This window comes from Lactuca sativa, chromosome 2 (genome assembly GCF_002870075.4).
Source record: "Lactuca sativa cultivar Salinas chromosome 2, Lsat_Salinas_v11, whole genome shotgun sequence".
Taxonomy (NCBI): Eukaryota; Viridiplantae; Streptophyta; class Magnoliopsida; order Asterales; family Asteraceae; genus Lactuca; species Lactuca sativa.
The window spans coordinates 47397083-47418793 of record NC_056624.2 but is presented as its reverse complement, the minus strand read 5'-3'; the positions used below and the strand labels follow the sequence as shown (position 1 = coordinate 47418793).

The following is a 21711-nucleotide window of genomic DNA, read 5'->3' as shown; positions in this document are numbered from 1 at the left end:
GTGTTTATGGGAGACAAAGGTTTCGATATTTGGTGGGTTAGGTGAAGGGTCCTTTCGTAGCCGTTAAATCGGGAAGATGAGGACTATACCAATCAAAATTGAATGGTGACAACAGTATCTCTTTTAGGTAAAACGTATGTTAAGTTGTATTCGTAAGAAGTGCTCATTAAAGTGATAGAGTATCTTGTGTTTCTTTTCCGTGTGTTCCATTTTGTTCGATATTATTCTTACTGTAGATGATTCATACCACAATGTCTAGCACTGGTAGTAGGTGTGTTTTGATAGCTAGTAATGATACTTGATATCATGATCCCTGACAGGTCATTTTGTGATCGAGTGGTATATGAACGTCGTATGTAATTAAAATTGAAAAGGTAATTGAATAAATGATTCTTCTTTAAGCTCACATCCCAATGAGGAAAAGAAGTAAAAAGGGGAACCAGTAATTCTAAACCCTGTAGAACCTTGGTTATATACCGCCCTTGTGTATACATTCTTCAAAGATAGATTAACCGTACGGGTCTTTGGATTGAACTTGACGTACTGCCCGAGTGGTACTTAGTGGCGTCGGTATGAAGGATAGGGGCTTTGTTGATCGGCTGACTATTTCCGGATGATGACATGATTCTGCAACACGAAAGACAAGGAGTCCGTGAGTGACCAAGGTTGACTCTATATTATTTCGAGTCTGACTAAGAGATGAGTTATTATACATGAAAACTTAACATATACACATTATGAAATAACCAAGACTGGGCGGATAGTGAAATGTGTGATTCTACTTTAGTTTCACATCCTAACGAGGAAAAGAAACTAAGTTAGAAATCTCACATTCTATTGTCTACCAGGTCTTTGTTATATATAACTGTGGAATGTATGAGTGAGGAAATCATAATAATAACATTCTTATTGATCCCTCTTAATGAACTAGAATTCCTAGTAAAGTCCATCATTGAACCTAGATGTATTTCGGTCGTTCACCTATAGAGTCGAAGTATGTTATCGAAGGTTTGACCTACGTCCCTATGATGTAGTCCTATTACGGAGTAGAAGTGAGTTCGTAGAATGGTCTCATGACGTTTGTTGTTCAAACCGGGTTCCATTGGTTGGTGAATAACATGATCCAACCTTGGAAAGAGAATTAGGAACGATCCCGGAGCTAAATTACCCTAGTCCAACAACTTGACTAGAGTGGGTTTCAGATAGACTCCTATGATAGCATGATGGAAGTATTTGAACAAGGAGTGACACAAAATTTAGCCGACTGAAAATGTCATTGATGTTTAAGATGTAACAAATTAGGGAAAATTGATCTTGTAGAGGGTCTTACATCACATCTGGAGTAGGAGAGTTTTCGCCGCCTAAAGGCCTAACCAAAAGTACCTACAGTCAAAGATAGTTTCATAGAAAATACCACATAGGACATAGATAGGAAAACGATTCCTTTTTAGCAGGGAAAGAAAGTAAGGCATCTACTACTGGTGGCGGTCATCCCTCTGGTGTACCCACAGTTCAGCCAGTTGCCGCTGCATATCAAGCATGTGCCTTTTGTACACCCTCTGGCATACTCGGAGTTCTATGACTTTGGCTCGTGTTTCAGCCAGTGCTTGCAGCAGGGTTTCATGGTCTCTCTCAGATCTTTCACAAGTGTGCTCAAGGCGATTGGTGCCAGTTGTATGCATTCTTGCATTTGCATCAACCTCTGCGATATGATGGAGAGCTGTTCTACCCTGAATCTCTTTCGGGCAACTCTACGGACTAGAATTGGAAGAATTTTGTCTGCTGAGCTTCCTTTGCTTATGTTTTAGAAGCTTCATCTCCATTAAACGACATAGGTAGGTCTTGCTCTTCGCTCCAGATTTCCAAGCACTCTACCCAAGGAGGCGTCGGACCTTGAAAAGTCGGACAAGGGTTAGGAGTTGGAACAAGAGCCATCGGGGGTAGGTTCTCCACTTTAGGTTCGGAGTCAGAACCTTCAGCAAGGCCTTCAGCTTGGTGACCATCCACAGGGATTGGGTGATCATTCTCTGGCTCCTCTCCGAGCCATTCAGTATTGTCGTGGTTAGGGTAGTACGGGTCGTCGTGGGGATGGAGATCCAGCCATGATATTCACGCGAGAAAAGGGAATATAAGAAATAACTAAGTAGATGTACTAATTAGATAATTATAAGATGATCTTTATGTTGGATTAATGTCTAAGTCCATAACTATAATTGGTAAGACTTGACCCGACCCGGCATGGTCCATTTGGGTTGCATACCATCATGCACTTGGATAGACTATAATGAGAGAAATAAGACACTTATGGTTATTAATATATTATAAGTTCTAGTATATTAATAATAAGAATAATAAGATTATTTAATTAGTATTGATCAAGAATTAATCTAGGATTAATTAAGTGATCAAAAGAAGACTAATTAAATATATGGGTTGATTGTGTAAATCATCCATACTTGTATAGTGGGCTAATGCTCCATGGATAATCAAGTTGGGCTAAAACCCATAGGATGGTCCATGGATGCTCCATGGTGTATTTGTACCCATGGATCATGGAAATGAAAGGCCATGTCAATTAGGGTTTACATGGTGTAACCCTAACTATATAAGCATCTTATTCTTGACCAAATCGGCGACTAGAATCACACTAGAGTGTGAAGTGAAAGGGCTAGCCGATTTCATGAGTTGTAGAATTCTCTCAAGTTATTCTAAGTGTTTTGGTGATTGTGATTCCATTTGAGGTGTCACACTTGGGGCACTAGGCACTCAAGCTTCATGAAGACTTTCTACATCAAAAAGGTATGTATTCTATCTTGTTACACTCATTGTTTTTGTATGCTAGATTAGGATAATACCTTGGAAGTTCTTATTTGCATGTATAATAGAGAAAACATAGATCCAAGGTATTTAGGGTTGCATGTACACTTAGGAGTGTTAGAATGCTCAAAACCCAACACTTTATTAGGTACTTCAATACATTGTTTAGTGCATACTAGTTATATGTATTTGGGACAGGATAGACCTTCGAATAAGCGACCTTAGCTCTATAATTAATTACTTATAAGGGTCTTTAGCTTTCACATAAGTTGGTTATAGTATTACAAAATACTCCTATAGTATTTTAATGTTTGATGTGTGCTTTTCAATGTTTGTTTGTAGATAGAATTGATAAGTTTTTAGACTTGTTGCAACGCCACAACCATTCTCCGACATATGCTAATCACTTCTAGGTTAGACATAGTTGATCAGGCTATCTCCTTCGCAGACCTGGCTATACATCCCCAAGCCTACTTGTGCCATTCAACAATCATTACTTTTGTTTCGTTCTAGCATGATGCTGACCTTAGTATGTATGCAAGCATGTATACTTTTAACAAGAAACTATTTATTTCTAAAAGTATAGTTATTTGGAAAATGTTAAATCAAAGACCTTAGTCCCAATGCATTTATAGTTTGTATATCTTATGTGGTTCGATATACTTAGTTCACTATAAACAATGCTCTGATACCAATCTGTCACACCCCCAAACCAAGGATGGTGGAAACGTCCGGGGGTGGCGGACTTCATGTATAGTATCACAACAACGAGTATAATAGTGCTCAAAGTAAATACAACCATCATAAATATAATTGAAAAAGTTACACCAATGTATATGTTTACATGTTTCAAATCAATTACATTAAGATGGCAAAATGAACTGATTGACGATTCAACGTCCCATCCTCAAAATGCTGTTGGTTTTCCTGTTTCACTGATTTCCTGATAATACAAATTGTTTGAAAAAAACGTCAACACAAGGGTTGGTGAGTTCATAAGTTTTTTAGATAAAGAGTTTGGAGACCGTTTTTTGTAATGTGTTGTGTGTGACCAAGAAAAATCCAATATTTTCCTTTTAAAAGTTATGTGGTCCTAAATCCCAGGACCAAGAGTAAACAACACTACTAGAAAAACAGCCTTTTATGACGCTCATTGCGCAAATGCGCGTCAAGGAAGGCCCTGTCATAAAGAGAGACGACGCGCAAATGCACGTCAAGGAAGACCCTGTCATAAAGAGAGACGACGCGCTTTTGCGCGCCGTCTATATACGACACGCATTTACGACGCTCATTTACGACGCGCATTTACGACGCACGTTTACGACACGCAATGCGTATCAAGGAAGGCCCTGTCATAAAGGAAACGACACGCATTTGTGTGTCGTAACCTTACGACGCGCGTGTTAATGACACGCGATGCGTATCAAGAAAGCCCCTGTCAAGAAAAGCCATGTCATAAATGAAGACGACACACATTTTTTCGTATCATAATTTTAAATGTTTAAAAAAAATATTATTTATAGATTTACTAATTTTCAAATTAAATAATACATTAAAAATCTCATAATACAAAATAAAATACCATAAATAAAAAAGATAATTCATTTCACTTATATGTCAAATACAAATAATTATTCCAAAAGTGAGTAAATGTTATAAAAAAATGAACTCATTTATATACAATTGCATCATCTTGCTTACTATGTGCCAACAAGTCTGTCTGTGTTTACTTTTGCTTGAGTCTCATTTCCTCCAAAGCTTCTAGCCATGTCAAAATATGATATCTTGAGTCTCGTTTCAAGAACTAAAATCACCTTCAATCACCCAATTAAACTCTAATGTTGGTAGACTGAGAGTTCCAGAATCAATTTTACATCCATCACCTTCAATCACCCAATTAAACTCTAATCTTCTGTTGTTTGAAAGAAATTGGTGTTTGTAATCTATGAACAAAAACCGCAAAGACCAAGGTTAACATTTGCTATATAGAAAGCACAACTGGACATGAATATATAATACACAACATAAACATTTTCATGAAAATGATATAGACGAATAAGTAAGAGTGATGATATTGATACCTTAATTACGTCATTGGTGAACGAAATTTTAATTGCTTGATAGCATTACTTGACCTCTGAAAACAAATAAACAAAGGATCGCATCATAATTAGCTCAATGAAGTAATTCTTATACATTGTCTCTACCAAAAGATTCATCATGGAAACATTTTTCTGGAAATAACTAAACAAAAACCTAAATACTAAGCAAAAAAATTATAGTAATCACCATTTAGAGCAGAAATTTAAGTCATTTGGTGTATCTCCCACTACTAATCAATATTGTGAAATTTGTTATTTCGAATGCGAGGGTAAAATGGTCATTTACCTGAGAACCATGTTGATCACACACCACCAACCGTGGGACAAGAAACCTCTCACGTACTATCAGTTATGCATCATCATGTGGAGCTTGTAACAACTGAGCAAATGCTTACAAAATATAAAAAAAATATTAATCTGATGTTTTTTTTAATTATAAAAAGGAAAAGTGAAATGAGGAAAAAGTACTTGATGTTCAGGCTAATGTTGGTAGCCATTGTTTCTCCATTGAGCAATTGTCATGCCATGAAAAAAACCTACACTAAAATAAGAATCTAACAACAAGATTCTATCAGCTAAAACTGATGCCACATCAAGCAATGTTGGAGAAGGAAGAGAGTTAAATGAATATGAAATTAATGAAGGTTGAATCATCACAGTTGCATTTGTTATGCTTTCTCTGTTTAACATCATTCGAAAATAAGCAGTTTCATCTGGACTATCATTAAACACCTGCCAACATTTCATAAAATTAAGAACATATAACAAAAGGGCAATTTGGTAAATTAACAACTTTTTACCTGAACAAACTGTGATCTTCGAAGATTGAACATGAATTGAGGGAACAATGAGAAACTAGGGTTTAAAGAAAATGAAGAAGGGTCATCTTTTCTATAGTCCCCAAATTTGGAACATAGACGAATTAGGTTTCTATCTATCCACCTTGTTGCATCAAATGATTCCTGAAAAGGGTGATTCTGTAAATAAAATTTATATATTTGATTTGTGCAAAAAGTACTAGAAAGGAAAGTGCAAATTCACCTCCATTTCCATTTTATAAGAAGTTAATCTAGCTACTACTACAACAGCAGTCTCTTGATCAAAACCTTGCATTAATTCCTATTAAAGAAAAGGGTAATTAAGTCTTTTTCCCAAATAAAGAAAAGGGTTTTACTATTTTTTTACCTCTGAAAGGACAGCACTCTCGACCATGGCAGCAAGGGCATAAGCAGAAAGCTTAGTTTTCCCAAATGGAGTTGCGAGCTTACCATGGAATCTCTCTGCTACTGCTTTTCCAGATGTTGTTGCCAGCAAGAAATCTATATATTTGATCATTGCACGATCTAAAATATTCCCTATTGGAAGTTCAAAGCCCCATTCCTGCATTAATAAGTATTCATCAAACCTAAATTCATTAAATTAAATTTTTTTATACTGTTGATATTCTAGACTATAGACATTGGAATTCAGACGCCTACTTGGACAATTGATCGAAACATTGTCATATAATGCAGCCCAACGACTGCAAAACTCTATGAGTAGGTGGCCCACTCTTGAAAGTGGAAATTACAACCGATAACAGGGGCTCTGTTTGTACTTTTCATGGAATGAAAGGCTTCAGGTCCTCTCCAGGCCCTCTGATGAACCCACTGCATCAATAAATTCAAAAAAAAAAAAGCTCTTTCAATGATGAGGATGAGGTATATGTTATATTGATAGGATATGATAAGTTATTTATTAATTATTATGCATTATGCAAAGAATGAAAATAAGTGACATACATTAATGAGGGGGTTATGATTGTAGCACTTTTAACATCATATATGGCGATGAGATATAAAGGTAGGTGGAAAATAGATTGGGTCTTCCCTTTAAAACAACAAAAAAAAATATAGTTTCCTCCTAAGGCAAGAAGAGACCCGGACCATATGAGAAAGCAAGCAATCATATAAAGACAGCATGCACCAACAGACAGTAGTGTCCCCACTCTTGTATTAAAGAAGTTGCTTTCGGCTCATTAGTTGCCCATCACTTACATCATCCCTGAAAATAAAAAACAACGTGAAGATTTAGTTTTTTTTCTTTAATTGTACCACTTGAAATTATATTTATATATACCTGTAGAATATGATCCCCAGTGGTTTTTTTCTTGTTGCCTTCTCAAAAGATAGTAAAAGCAACAGCAGATTGGACAAACCTGAACACATAAACATTGATAATTAGTAGAAGCTAGGATACATGTTGATAAGAGAGTTAACCACCTTTTATGAGAATTAATTAAGAAGCTAGCCTTTTGGCCTTGATTTGTCCCTGTAAAACAAATAGTTAGTTTACATCAAAGACTCGAGCTCTCATCCAAGAAAACCAATCTTGATTTCGACTTTTATTTATCATAATATTTAAGATACAATTTTCTTGAAATTTAAAAAGAAAAAGGTAATAACAAAGACAAAAACTTGCCTTCAACAAAGTGTCTAGCTTGTTAAAAAGATTGACCATTTTTTGAACTTCCTTGGTGGCATTAAGACAAGGATTTTTTGATGCAGCTGCTTCAAATCCACTGAGGGCCCTTTCGTAATTTTCCAGATATGTATTCACAGTAGCAGAATTGAAATATAAGTTTGGGTTTGACTTCATGCTTTCATCTTTCTCCTGTTACATCATGAAAGAAACAATATCAGATAAAAGTTGACTTTTTCAAGTCAAATCTACAAAGTAGATTTCCAACATACAACATTTTGGTATGCTTTTAAAGACTGATGTAATTTGCTGTGATCCCATGCCCCCGTGACAAAGAAACATGTCAAACAAGCATTCCCCAAGTTGTCTGTTGGAAGAACAGAAAGGGTAAAATCGTCAATACACATAAATTCTTATGTATTGATGATAAATTATGCAATAAACTTACACCATGAATTCCCATCCTTGACATCTAAAGCAATAGCTTCCTTTGCGTGTTTTATGCTTTCAACGACAATTTCCTCTTGATTATTAGCACCTAAAGATTTATAAAAAAAATGTTTAGATTCAAAAAACACTATATATATATATATATATATATATCATAAACAACAGCCACACAGGAAAAAACAAGAACTGTTTCTTGCCTTGAGCCATTCGTCTTTCAAGCATTGATAATTAGCTAAGTATCCTTTTGTTTGGACCCTGTATTACCATTAAAATGAAAAATATTGGATGTTTATTAAGTGAATACTAGTAAGAATTTATAAGAATATATACAAGTGAAGTGATAATCAACCTTGCTTAGAGCAAGGGTAAAACAGTTTCCTGTAGCAGGTAAAAATGGAAAAAAGACTTTAAATTTTTAAACCTTAATCCCTCAATCTTCAGATGATTCAAAGTAAATCCATTTGTGGCATGGATCACATGTGGTACACGGGCCCACGAAAAGCCAGTATCGATTATACCTACGATCAATGAGATAATTGCTGATGAATCAACTTGCATATCTTGCATTTCATCTTTCTCACAATGAATCAGCTGGTTGAACTCGTTCTCAAGTTGCTTTGATTTTGATCTCTTTATTTTTGCTCCATAACCAATATGATAAACATTGGGAGGAACACACTGAGCACCCAATGATGATGATGATCATACAGGTTCCTGAAAGATTATGTGAATTATGATGCAGTAAATTTGCAAAATACTATGAAAGAAATTATATTATTTAATTTACCTCTGTTCTTATACTGGAACCTGCTTTTTATAGATCAATCAGAGCCAAAAGAGCATTCAATTTCTCTTTAATATTTAAATCTGAATATTCACCTTCCATCAGTCCAGATAACCACATTTCTCCAGGATGAATCATTGGGATTATCATCAACGCTACCACAATCTTCAAGGTCAGATTGGTCATCTTCAGTATCCTTAACAATGGAGTAGGCTTGTAGCACATTTGGCCGGTACTAATATAATTGTGTGTCGATTGGGGTAGCAACTTAATGAACAAAACTGCCATATCATAAGAAGAAAACAGAATTTGGGTGAAAATCAAGAAAGCACCAGATAACATTCTCAAAGTTCTTGTGTCGACTGCTATTAATTTGAGAGAAGAAATGGGAGATAGACAATCCATGTTGAATAACTTACCTGAAGTGGATTCCGAGACTCTTTCCATGCCAACTTTTGAGATTACGTATGACTTTTGCTACTGATTAATCGAACTGAGCCCTAGGCTTTTGTTTCGCCTGAAGGTGAAGTCTTTTGATACGAAATCGGAACCTACCTCCACCTTCGTATCGTGGTTGGCTGAATCTTGGAAGAACCTGAAAATCGATTCACGATCGAATGTGAGAATGTGGGGGAGGAGTTGAAAACCGATTCCAATTCCTTCAGAATGCCAAATTGAATTCGTAGAAATTTTCCAAAATCAGAAAGCAATTCTTAATTCGTAATTTCTCAAAATATTGAAAAATCGATTGGAAGAAGATTAGCGAAAGAAATCAACAGACCTAAAGAAAGGAGGCGATTTTGAAGGCGATATCGATTGGAACCCAGTTCTGAATGGTTCGATTGTTCAAATGAAATTGGGTTGGATCCATTGAACGAGAATGTAGTCAATCACAATCCAGCAAACTTCCTTCTCTCCTCTCGCCAAGCAATTAGCGATTTTGATTTAGCAACCCCCCTAGCGAGTGCTAGGGGACGGTATTTCAAGCTCGCTAGCGAGCCTAGCGAGGTTAGTGGCGAGCTCCACTCCGCTTAGCCTCAATTCGATGAAACCTCAGTGGTCTGGAATATTACGTGATGCACGTCAGCGAGGATGTGAGCTGAAGCGGGCCCTCAATTCTCAACTCCACATCAGAGTACTTGATCTGAGATACGAGCTTGGTTGCGTTATTCCTTTAGGATAAACAAAAGGGATTCAGTAGTGGTGGAGGCGGATTAGGGTTTACAGAGAAAAGGAGAAGGAGAGAGTAAAGATTGTCGGCTGGTGGAGAGGATGAATTCATTATTCCTTCCCGAACAGCAACAACTTGACAAAGAACGAAACCTGCAAATGAGGTCTAGGGTTTACATGGAAACCCTAAAAGATGGATGAAACGTGGGGTTTTTAACTTTTTAAGGATTTCATTTCCCCCTGCTATTAAAGAATGGAACGCGCGTTCCATTAAATTTTATAAAGCGACGGCCTTAAACGACACACATTTTATTATAGGTGCCCTCCGTGTTTTTTTTAGACGCTAATTTAAGGGCACACAATAATGCGTGACATAAATCTTTAAATTTTTTTGAAGAGAGACACTTTTTAATGTCACTCTCTTTTGCGTAACATCAATCAATGAGTGTCGTGGTTTGCACGTCGTAAAAGGGTATTTTTCTTGTAGTGCAAGTATTTTCCTTACTTAATGATCTAACCGTGGTTTTAAATCGGCATAAAACCCTTTTTGATTTGAGGGAAAATCCCGTAATGAATGACATGTAGTCTTAAACACCAAGACCGAAAGTGTACAGTAATATCCGTACGTATTAAGGTAGAAAGTGATTTTAAATTGACATAAAACCCCTTTTGATTATGAAAATTCCCGTAAACTTTATGAGTTGTTAACTTCTTATGTGAGTCGCTATAACCATACTATGACTGAATGAACCTGCCACAACATTTCTCAGGCGTCGCGAAACTGATATGACATTTGTCACCACAGACCTGCCGGTCTAGCTGTTGCATACAGCTCAGGTGTGGGGTGTCTAACCCAATATAGATCTATACACAACTATCACGTTCTCCCTACAAGCGACTCTGGATATAACTACCAGGAATTTGGATCCCGCACTCGGATGTACGGGAAGAGAATTCTCACAATTTAAGTTATCAAGTTTACGTGTGGTGTGCGTGAGTGTAAAACCTTTTTCTGTGGGAATAAAACCTTCCGAAATGTGTTTGATGTGTTAATGGAAACATAAACCATACCTATTATAGTTTATCAAAACATTTAAATGTAATATTTATGACTTTGTTTATCATGCTTAACTACTGTTTTTGTGTAGGTAAAAACCCTTTTGTTTACGGACATGTATATGTATTTTTTGTTTACTAAAGTGAAGCAACATGAATTATAACAACAAATTAATTACCACACTTTTCTAGGTAAAAATCCATTTGTTTTCTGATGTATGACTATATACTAAGTCAAAATGTCATCAATTTGTAAGAACATATTTTCACATAAAGATATACACCTTGCTCAACATGTTATAAGGTGAAATGAAATTGATAGCATTTTTCTGTTGTTAATATTTTCATTTATTGTTCTTAGAAAATTTATAGAAAAATCATCAAAGGTACAAATCAGAATCCATAAATTCTGAGAGTTTTGGAAATGAGTCTAGTTTGTTCATAATTTTTATTATGAATTTTAATGACCTCCAACTTGTGTGAAAAAGTCCATAATCACAGACTGGTCCGGATTGATGTTTGAAATGATAGGCGGTTTTGTAAAAATACAATAAATTGTAGAAAAATCTTATGGAGATGTGCAAGTAGTAATTTTAAAGCTAAGAACTGGAGCTACGTGGATCTAAAACGGTTTTGAAAACTAAAACGTTTAGGTTGTCCAAAACAGTCCGTGAATGGAGTGCAACTTTTTTGATGAAGGCTGTTAGAAAAGTTTAGTTATGCTCTTGGTGTTTTAACTTGTATTTCCCCCCTTAAAACTTAAGAAAACATGAAAATACAAGGGTATGAACTCACCTTATGTGATTTCGGTAGACGAATGTTGGAGAAAGGAAGTGTTCAACTCAAGAACACTTGAAGATGCCTTGAAGATTTTCGAGAATCTAACATCAAAGTGATGGAGTTTGAGTAAGCAATCAATGATTTGAGTAGAATGAAGTGTAATAATCACAAGGAGGATGAATTATACTTACCAAGAGTATAATAAAGCTTGATTATAAGCCTTGGAGTCTCGAAATAGAGATAAAAAGTTTGAGAGAAAAGTGTTTGATCTTTTGGTTGAAAATGAGAGAATGCATGAAGTGTGAGGAGAGAGGATGAATGTTCCATCTTTAAGAACGTGGAAAATGGCTGATGATTGATGGAAAGGTACGAGGAAGTGACTACGGATGGTGGGGAGGAGTGTGGGTTAGTCATGGAGTGGGTATGGTGGTTGCTTGTGTAATACACTAAGGAAAAGTCAACACTCCACCTCTTGTACTTCACCCACTCTTCTTGGATAAGGCTTATCCCTAAAAACATGATTAATTAAGAGATATGGGGCCTTATATGTTAAAATAAAGTTTTGGGTGAAAATCCCGCATTAAAACAATTAAAAACGGGACTAAAACGCAAAACTAGTCGAAAACCGGGTGAAAAAGAGCTCCCTGCGAGGCCTCTCGGTCCTAGGCCGAGGTTCGGTCCCTTCTGCTGCTGGGCCGAAGGCGAAATGGAGCGAAAGGGGTAGGAGGCGAAATGGACCGAAGGTATCTTCGGTTCCTTTAGGGTTCGGTCCGAGATGTGCCTTCGCTTCTGACAAGTTCGCTTCTAACAAGTTCGGTTCCTAAGAAGGGTTTCGGGTCTTTAAGAGGGTTCGGCTCCTTAAGAGGGGTTTCGGATCCTTAAGTCTTTTTTATCCGTTTTGGCCCCGTTTTAAGTGGTTTTTTACCTGGTTAAGGGTCGGGATGGCCCGAAAGACTATAAAAAGTTTAAGGAACTTTTGAGAGAGATTTGGGAGAGATTTGACATACGTGGAGAGATTTGGGAGAGATTTGACATAATTGGAGAGATTTCTCATACGGAGAGAGATTTGGGAGAGATTTCACATACTTGGAGTTTAGGAGAGATTTGACATACTTGGAGAGATTTGGGAGAGATTTCACATACTTGGAGAGATTTGGGAGAGATTTCAAATACTTGGAGAGATTTCTCATATGGAGAGAGATTTGGGAGAGATTTGACATACGTGCAAGATTTGGGAGAGATTTCACATACTTGGAGAGATTTGGGAGAGATTTCACATACTTGGAGAGATTTCTCATATGGAGAGAGATTTGGGAGAGATTTCAGATAAAGAGAGATTGAGTGAAAACGATTGAGAGAGGTTTTGTGTGTGACATTTGTGAGTGTTTGGCTCTGCAACGCAAGGTCCGTAAGCCCCGTTAAGTCATGTTCAAGGACCTTACACACTCCCGATGAGTATGCAACATTGTATTATCGGTTTGGTTCGTTACTTACCACAGTTTTAGGTTAAGGGAATCTAGATGTACGAACTTTTTCGATTGATGATTTCTTATTAGCATAGTGAGTTGTATAGTAATTACCTAACATAAGCCCTACTATACAAGGGTTAGTTGAGTCGATCGGTTTGAATTGTTGACTTTAGTTGACTTTGACTTGACTGGAATTTGACGGTTGTCACACTCACCTCGTATGATGTCTAAAGTCTCACGTGCTCGATATCTCTAAATCTCGTAACCTCGACCTACCCTCGCCTAATCACATCAAATAATCATTCTAAATCATTAATGGCTCTCAAGGCTATACAATATTCCTTTCTAAAATTCCACAGAAGGGTAAAAGACCATTTTACCCCTCCCTGACCCAAAAGTCCACATGCTCACTAAAACCCTAAAAGTCAACAAAAGTCAACAGCAAGCAGTACGCGAGGCGTACTCTTGCACTCCAGAAACGGGGTACGCGATCCCCTACGAGGCGTGTATTGGGATTTCGCCCAGCATAATGTCCAGTTTCTTTACTCAACACATTCAGGTCTTAAACGGTTAAGACTTGCATCCAAACTTTAGATCTGACTCCTCTAATATGCCTTAATCCATAAAGTTGAAACCTTTAAGCCTTTGCATGGCTGTAAAGGTCACTTTGTGCTCAAAACATCTTTCCTCTTTCCATAATGAGACTATAACTCCTGCATGACACAAGACCCACGTCCAAGACTCGATTTTTATGACTCCTCAACACATATTACACTAGAAAAGGTCAGATCTAAGCTTATGGAGACTCTTTGCACATAAAGTCTCCAACTTTGAACCAAAAACCCTAAAAATGGTCCGACAAGAAAAACTTATGAAGAAAAAGGAAAGATTTGAGATTTTTACCTTAGAAAGGATCTCTAACCACTGTAGAACTCGGATCTACACTTGTTCTTCAACTTCTAGCTCCAACAATGGCTCCTTCTTCACCTTGAAAATATAACTTCAAGCTCAAAAACACACACACAAGCTAAAGCACGAATCTCAGCTCTTCAAGGACTCACTCAAGGGTGTATGGTGGCTAGGGCAAAGGACTACATGTTCCTTTTATAGTGCAATGCCAGAAATTAGGGTTTTGCATCTGGGCCGGTTACGCCCGGCGTAACCTTGGGTACACCCAGCGTACCCGGATGACTCGCTTATAAATTAAGCACGTGAGTACACGCGGCGTACACCCCAGTACGCCCAGCGTACTCACCAATCCACTTTTCAACTGTAAGGGACTAATTTGCCAACTCTCCAAAATAGAAGGGTTATAAAGCTAACCTGGATTTTGGGCTGTTACAAATCTCCCCCACTAGAACCAGACTTCGCCCTCGAAGTCTCATAATGTGAACAACTCCGGATGCTGCTCCCGCATCTCCGACTCTGGCTCCCAGGTCAGCTCGGACCCTCTCCGATGTTGCCACTGGACCTGAACCAGGGGCACTTCCTTGTTCCTCAGAACCTTGATCCTCCGATCCAAGATTGCGATCGGCTTCTCAGCATAATTCAGACTTGCGTCCACATGGATATCCTCTAATGGTACCACTGCCGACTCATCGACAATACACTTCCTCAGCTGCGACACGTGGAAGGTATCATGAATCTGGTCCAACTCCGCAGGTAGCTCCAAGCGATACACTACCCTTCCCACCCTCACGATCACCTTAAACGGCCCAATAACAGGGGTCCCAACTTGCCTCTCTTCCTGAATCGGATTACTCCTTTCCAAGGAGATACCTTCAGGAGCACGAAATCACCGACTTGAAATTCGAGTTCGGATTGTCGCCTATCCGCGTAACTCTTCTGGCGACTCTGAGCGGTCAATAACCTCTGTCTGACCTACCGTATCTCCTCCTCAGTCTGCCCTTCATTAAACTCGGGCCGTTCGATCTGAATAGTGGCTTCCTCTCGATTTTGCTGGAGCAAACGTCTAGTTTCCTCCATTTGACGATCCAACATCGCTTGGATCATCGCTTGCACTCCGGCCATTGTGACTGGCTTAGCAATGGCTTCCATCACCGGTATTTGCTCAATCACTGTGGGCTGATCTCGGTTCCCATTTGCATTCACGTTCCCGCTACGTGTTCTTACCATCTCGATCTATACACCGAATGAGGTGAATCTAGACCTTTACTTAGGATTGACGTTTAAATCATCCTTATCACTCTGAAACGTTTATATGCTAGTTCTAATATCATAGTCGTACGTTTAGAATCCTACACACATAAGGTTTCCAGATCCGGTCGGCAACAGACCATAGATCCGAACAACTAACAGCATATCAGGCACAAGTATTTAGCACATAAAAGCATTTTAGGCATAATTCCTAAAATAATCTAGTGCTCACACCTCACAATCATCGCTTAGCATTCTAAGTTTAAGTCTAGAAATAAATCCATATTCCTAGTTCGCTTAAACTAATGCTCTGATACCAACTGTGACATCCCCAAAATCACGGCTAGAAAAGACCGGTTTGTTTATGCTTTGTTTAAAAATCAGAGTACTTCATTTCATAAAAATGTTGCGGAATTTGTTCCCAGAAAAACATGGTAAATACGTTATTAAAACATTTTCGATGAAACGTATTTATTTCATTTTAAAACGTTTGGGATGTCATCGTTAATATAGAAACATAAGCATAAACATAACTTACAATTATTTTCACTAGTGATCTACATCTCTTTAAATCTCTCAGTGTGGTGTCACTTCATATCAACACCTGTGATATAAATAAACTGAGTGGGTCAGGTTGGGAAACCTGGTGAGTACATAGGGTTTTCAACCCACAATAATATAATTATTATTTTTAAACATCAAGCAATCAACCCAATTACCCATTCCCGTTATCCTCACATTACGTCCCTAAAACATCTAACACAAGGGACCTAGTCAAAGGACTATCATTGGGATGGAGTATACCTGGTGAGCACACAGTTCACACAGTTCGAATAAACACACAGTTCGAATAAACACACAGTTCGAATAAACACACAGTTTGGTTAAACACACAGTTCGAATAAACACCTACAGGTTGCGAGCCTGCTAGTGTTCCACTGGACTGTCTAGAATAGTCCATGGTCGTCATCTATACTCCGCTAGATGAATAGATCATCAAGAACAGCTATAACGAGGCCTCTCATTATTTTATTTTGTCACACAGCAACTATTATATCTACCCGTGTTTTACCCAGCACATTATGTAGATATAAAATACATATACAGTTTGAATCACTGAAAACATGTATAAAACGTTCTTCCAATATAGATAGCAAGTATACAGATAATATACACACACAGCACGTAAAATACTTCATATCTATGTGTAAGCTGAAAGTAACTATGCACTCACCTGAGTAGGTGGTGACTCAGCACTCGGACAGCGCTTCGATACTCTCAAAACGATATTCCTTCGATAAAACCTAGTACCGATACCACTAGGGTTTAGTTTAACGATAACCGCGACAAATTAATTAGTCTGACTATTATTAAGCGTTAATAACGCTCAATATAACTCATAATAATAGCCCAAATAATTATTTTAAGGACCTAATAACATTCCTATAATTATTTGAAAGCTATATAAAAAATTGCGTAAGCGTAGCACACTTACAGCGAATTTTATCGAAAACCGGGACTTAATTGGAGCAGCGTTTCGAAACCGAAAAACTCCTTTTTCTCGGGACTCCGGGAGCCTCGGGGCTTCCCTAGGGTGCTAAGGGTTTAACTAGGGCTTAGGGGACTCCAAAAGGGTTAGAGAGAGAAAGTAGTTTAGAGAGAGAAGTGAAAATGTGTGAAAAATCCGGAAGAATTCGCATGGTATTTATAGGGACCGAAGCTCGGATTTACGCTGGGCGTACCGAGGGTACGCTGGGCGTACTCCTCGGATAAGATCACCAGCTCGGACCCAGCTGTCTCGCACCCATCGGATGGATCAGATCGGACCTACGCGGGGCGTAACCTCTTCGGACGCGGGGCGTACTGCGAGGCTTCGTGGCATGATCCGAAGCGAGATCTGAATCATCATCCGACGGCCCACAACGTGCCACGTCATCAATCCTCATCAGCCTTCGCAAATTCGATTATAAACTTTAAAAATTCGTAACTTTCGCGTACGAGCTCCGTTTTCGACGTTCTTTATATCCACGCGAAGGTGGGAACGTACTCTACAACTTTCGTTTAGACTTCGTTGGCTAATTTTGGCTCGATTTTAATTTTTCATATTATCAACGGGCCGGGACACGATTGGTCCGTTAAATCCTCATAACTTCTTCATCCGACATCCGTTTTCACCCATATTTTTCTCGTTACGCTACTCTCAACGAGACCTTCGATTCTCGTTTAGGTCGTGTCAGCTAAAAACCGCTCGATCTAATATTCGAATTTCGGGCTGTACACTGCTAGTCCGAAACTTCGAAAAATCATAACTTCTTCATACGAAGTCAGATTTGGGCGTTCTTTTTATCGATGTTCTTAGTTTAACATATTCTACGACTTCCGTTGAGATCGCTAAGGCTAAATCTCGCTCTATCGTAAATTTACTATTTACGCTTCCCGGTGCCGTGCCGGTTTTGCCGTAAAACTTCGACGGGCCATAACTTCTTCGTTATAACTCGGATTTCGGCGTTCCTTATATGTACGGAAACCTTGTGACATACTCTACAACTTGGTTAAGATTATTTATTCTAAATAATCTTTTGTCGAAAAGTCGTTTTCGACCCCTGTTGCCTCTAAATTGACTAGCCCGGATTTGCGGGCGTTACAGACACCTCCTTCCATACAACAGCTCAAAAGGTGGCATACCAATGCTCGAGTGATGACTGTTGTTATAGGAAAACTCAGCCAAGGGCAAATACGTGTCCCAGCTCCCGCCGAAATCCAATACACATGCCCGAAGCATGTCCTCGAGCGTCTGAATCGTCCACTCGCTCTACCCGTCGGTCTGTGGGTGGTATGTGGTGCTGAAATGCAGCCTCGTACCCAACTCCTCGTGAAATTTCTTCCAAAATTTGGAAGTAAAACGCACATCTCGGTCTGAAACAATCGAGATCGGAACTCCATGCCGCGATTCCACCTCCCTCACGTACAACTCTGCCAACCTCTCAGCAGAAGAGCTCTTACTGATAGCAAGAAAGTGACCGCTCTTCGTCAACCGGTCCACAATCACCCAAATCGCATCGACACCCCTAGCATTCCTCGGCAATTTGGTGATAAAATCCATGGTGATCTGTTCCCACTTCCACTCGGGAATCTCTAACGGCTGTAACTTACCATGCGGGCGCTGGTGCTCGGCCTTAACCTTGCGACAGGTCAAGCACCTTTCTACAAACCATGCAACATCCTTTTTCATACAGGACACCAATACTCCTTCTTCAGGTCCAAATACATCTTAGTGGCCCCAGGGTGGATCAAGAACTTCGATCTGTACGCCTCCTCCATCAAGATGGTATGCGTCCCGCCCACAAACGGTACCCAAACCCGACCCTGGAAGGTCATAAGTCCTCGACTATCGGTAACAAACTCTGATACCTGCCTGATCACTCGCTCTCTCTTGCGGTTCTCCGATCTCACGGCCTCTGCCTGGGCCCCTTGAATGGCGTCCCATACCGGAGTCATCACTGTCAATCTCATGCAAATATCTTGAATGGGGGCGCCCTCCGCCCTACAGCTTAGGGCATCGGCTACCACATTAGCCTTGCCCGGGTGGTACAGGATCTCACAATCATAATCCTTTACTACATCCAACCATCTCCTCTGGCGCATATTCAGGTTGGGCTGATCTATCAAATACTTCAGGCTCTTGTGGTCTGTGTATATCGTACACCGAACCCCTACGTTGTGGCCAAGGAAGGCCCACGATGTGGTGGAGTTCAAATTTGTGATTGTGTTGTCGTGAGATGTCCATGACATGGCCCAGGAGGGCCCACGATGTGGTGATGTCCTGCATGTCAACTGTTTTGTCCTGACATGTCCATGATGTCGCCAAGTGGCCTCCACGTCATGTTGGTCGTTGACCTTGGTTAACTGTTGAATTTTGTTGATAGTTGACTGTCAACTTTTGACCAGTTTGATCTTTAGTCAGCATTGAAGGATTGGGGTTGTTAATTGAGGATTGATCTTTATTTGGTGTTAGCCGGTTCATAAAATTGATCAGTGCAAGGAGTGAGAGTGCTTCTGTGCTTCTATAGTTCTTTGGTTCAGGTGAGTTTCTCATTATGCCATTTATCCTATTGTATATCTTTTACATGATAGGATAGAGGTACTATTAGAGTACAAGTATTCTAGTTGACTATGATAACTCTTTGTTATGCATGTTTAGCTCATATTACTTGGTGTCAATGTATGCTAGACCGGTAGGGTCTTGCCAGTTGATTATATATTAATGTTGTTATAAGTAGTATAGAACATTTAGTGTCATAGTATGCTATAGTGATAGGGTATTGCTTTTGGACTATATGATATTGTTAGGTGTCATGGATGGTTAGGGCAATGCTTGAAATGGTCATAGGTTCTTAAATGGATATCCTGATAACTTTTGGTCTAAATCATGATTGCATGGTTCTTTTCTGATTTATTTCTTTTAGGACGATTAGTTGTTCGACTATCTATCTGATCTCTGAGCATAGATGAGTTATGAATTGTATAGAAGACCAGGATCTAGCACTTGGAATTGACTTGTCGTGTATCTTGGGATGGGCCCGTTATACTCTTTGGGAGGGGCGGCGTTATGTATGTAGGCGAGGCCCGTTATGTATGTTTGGGATGGGTTCGTTATGTGTGATGTATGCTTGTAGTAGGAAGAGCAAGTAGGTCGGCTTTAGAGCTGAGGACTTTGTGTCGATGCATTGTACACATGATGGAATATATGGTATACTGGGGAACTCACTCAGTTTTATGCTTATCGTCGTAGATTAAATGTTTTACAGGTTGTTTGTGAGAATAGTTCGATGGAACTGTACACACACATGGAAGATAATGATTTCCGCTTTCCTATAATTCAAATCTAATAATATTATGGTTTAAAATAAATGAATGCCACTTATTGTTTTAAGTTAAATGTTTCATTCGATTAATCTATTTTCCAAATGAAAAATCTATTTGTAGTTTTTTGGACATTACATATATCTTCCTTATTGTTATGACTTGTTGAAACTTTTAGCACATTATGGAACTTAATTAACGTTTTGGAAACAACTTTGTTTTTTTTTGGAAACGGCAAACTATCCTACTTCTAATTTAATCCTAAACACCACCTATGTCTCCTAGTGAGACTTGAACCCATGACCTCTCATTTGAGAGAGTCACTCCTTACCGCTAGTTAAAGTAATGCTTTTGGGCATATAAGATATGTTGATTCGATGTGGGTTATTAAACCCAAGTTATTCTATGTCTTTTTGGTTTTTTACAAACCTTGCATTTAGTAAACTGAATTTTTATTCCGTTTTAACTAACATGGGCATTTGTTTGTCTATCTAATCTCCTTTGGATTTTTATTATTGAAAAGTGTCTAATCAAACTACAACCACTAGGATTTATTTATTTGACCATGAAGTTTATATGATATTTGTCATGTATGATAATGTATTTTGACCGTTGTTTATATTTTACCCCTAAATTAACCATTTAATGATTTTGTTTTAAGAAGATACGGGTTGATACATTTGTGCATAAGTTGAGTGTTCATTCATACACTATCGGTATAACCTTAAGATTATTCTCATTTGGCTTCACATAACCAAACCTACTATCTTGATAAATTTATAGGTTAGTGGATATTGTCAAAAGGTTAGAAGATTTATAAGCTTTGGATATTTAGAAGGCCCATGGTTTGTAATGACTTATTAACCCTTTTTTTTTATATCTGTTGTGACACTCTCGTACAAAATATTTTCTTAAACCCTAAATTTCTGGAATATTATGTTCGACACTTATATCCGCATTTGAACTCTGAAAAATATTTTGAATTAAACTTTGAGACTGATTTCTGCAAACTTAAATACTGAAAAGATTTTATTAAACACTATTTCAAATAGGCCTATATAAGGGTTGCTTTAAAATAAGGTAGACAAGTGGGTTTACGATGGATGTTTTCAAGGTAGGTACCGACAACAGTGTAATTAATGGAACATGAGTATGATGGTGCTTCATAACGGTGGTGGTCAATGTAGTTTTATCACTAGGACATGGGAAACAACAGTTTAGGGTTATAGGTAAAGTTCATTGTCGATGAATGAAAATAAGGAGGAGAAAGAGTGGAACACCCATAAAACTTAAGCCAAATAAAAACATTTTAATTCATTCAAAACCCATTAAGTTTATACATCTTGTTTTCAAAATAGTTTAAACATCAGAGTATCCCCCAGAACCATATCACATAAATTATAAAACATAAGGAGCGGTACGATCACGCCTTTGCCTTCCTGTGGTCATCAGAAGTACCTGAAACAAAATCAACAACTGTAAGCCTGAAGCTTAGTGAGTTTCCCCAAAATACCAACCATATATCAACATACTCATAACATATCACAGATAGAACAGCCATGTACATCGAGTCTACAGTGTGATTGGTTCGCCCGCACTGGGC

General features: G+C 38.5%; 2 pseudogenes; both read right to left on the bottom strand.

Annotated features, from left to right (window-relative positions):
- Positions 1 to 4943: 4943 nt before the first annotated feature.
- On the bottom strand, positions 4944 to 6573 carry LOC111879791 (uncharacterized; annotated as a pseudogene).
- A 623-nt stretch (positions 6574 to 7196) lies between these two features.
- On the bottom strand, positions 7197 to 8799 carry LOC122196579 (uncharacterized; annotated as a pseudogene).
- Positions 8800 to 21711: the final 12912 nt, after the last annotated feature.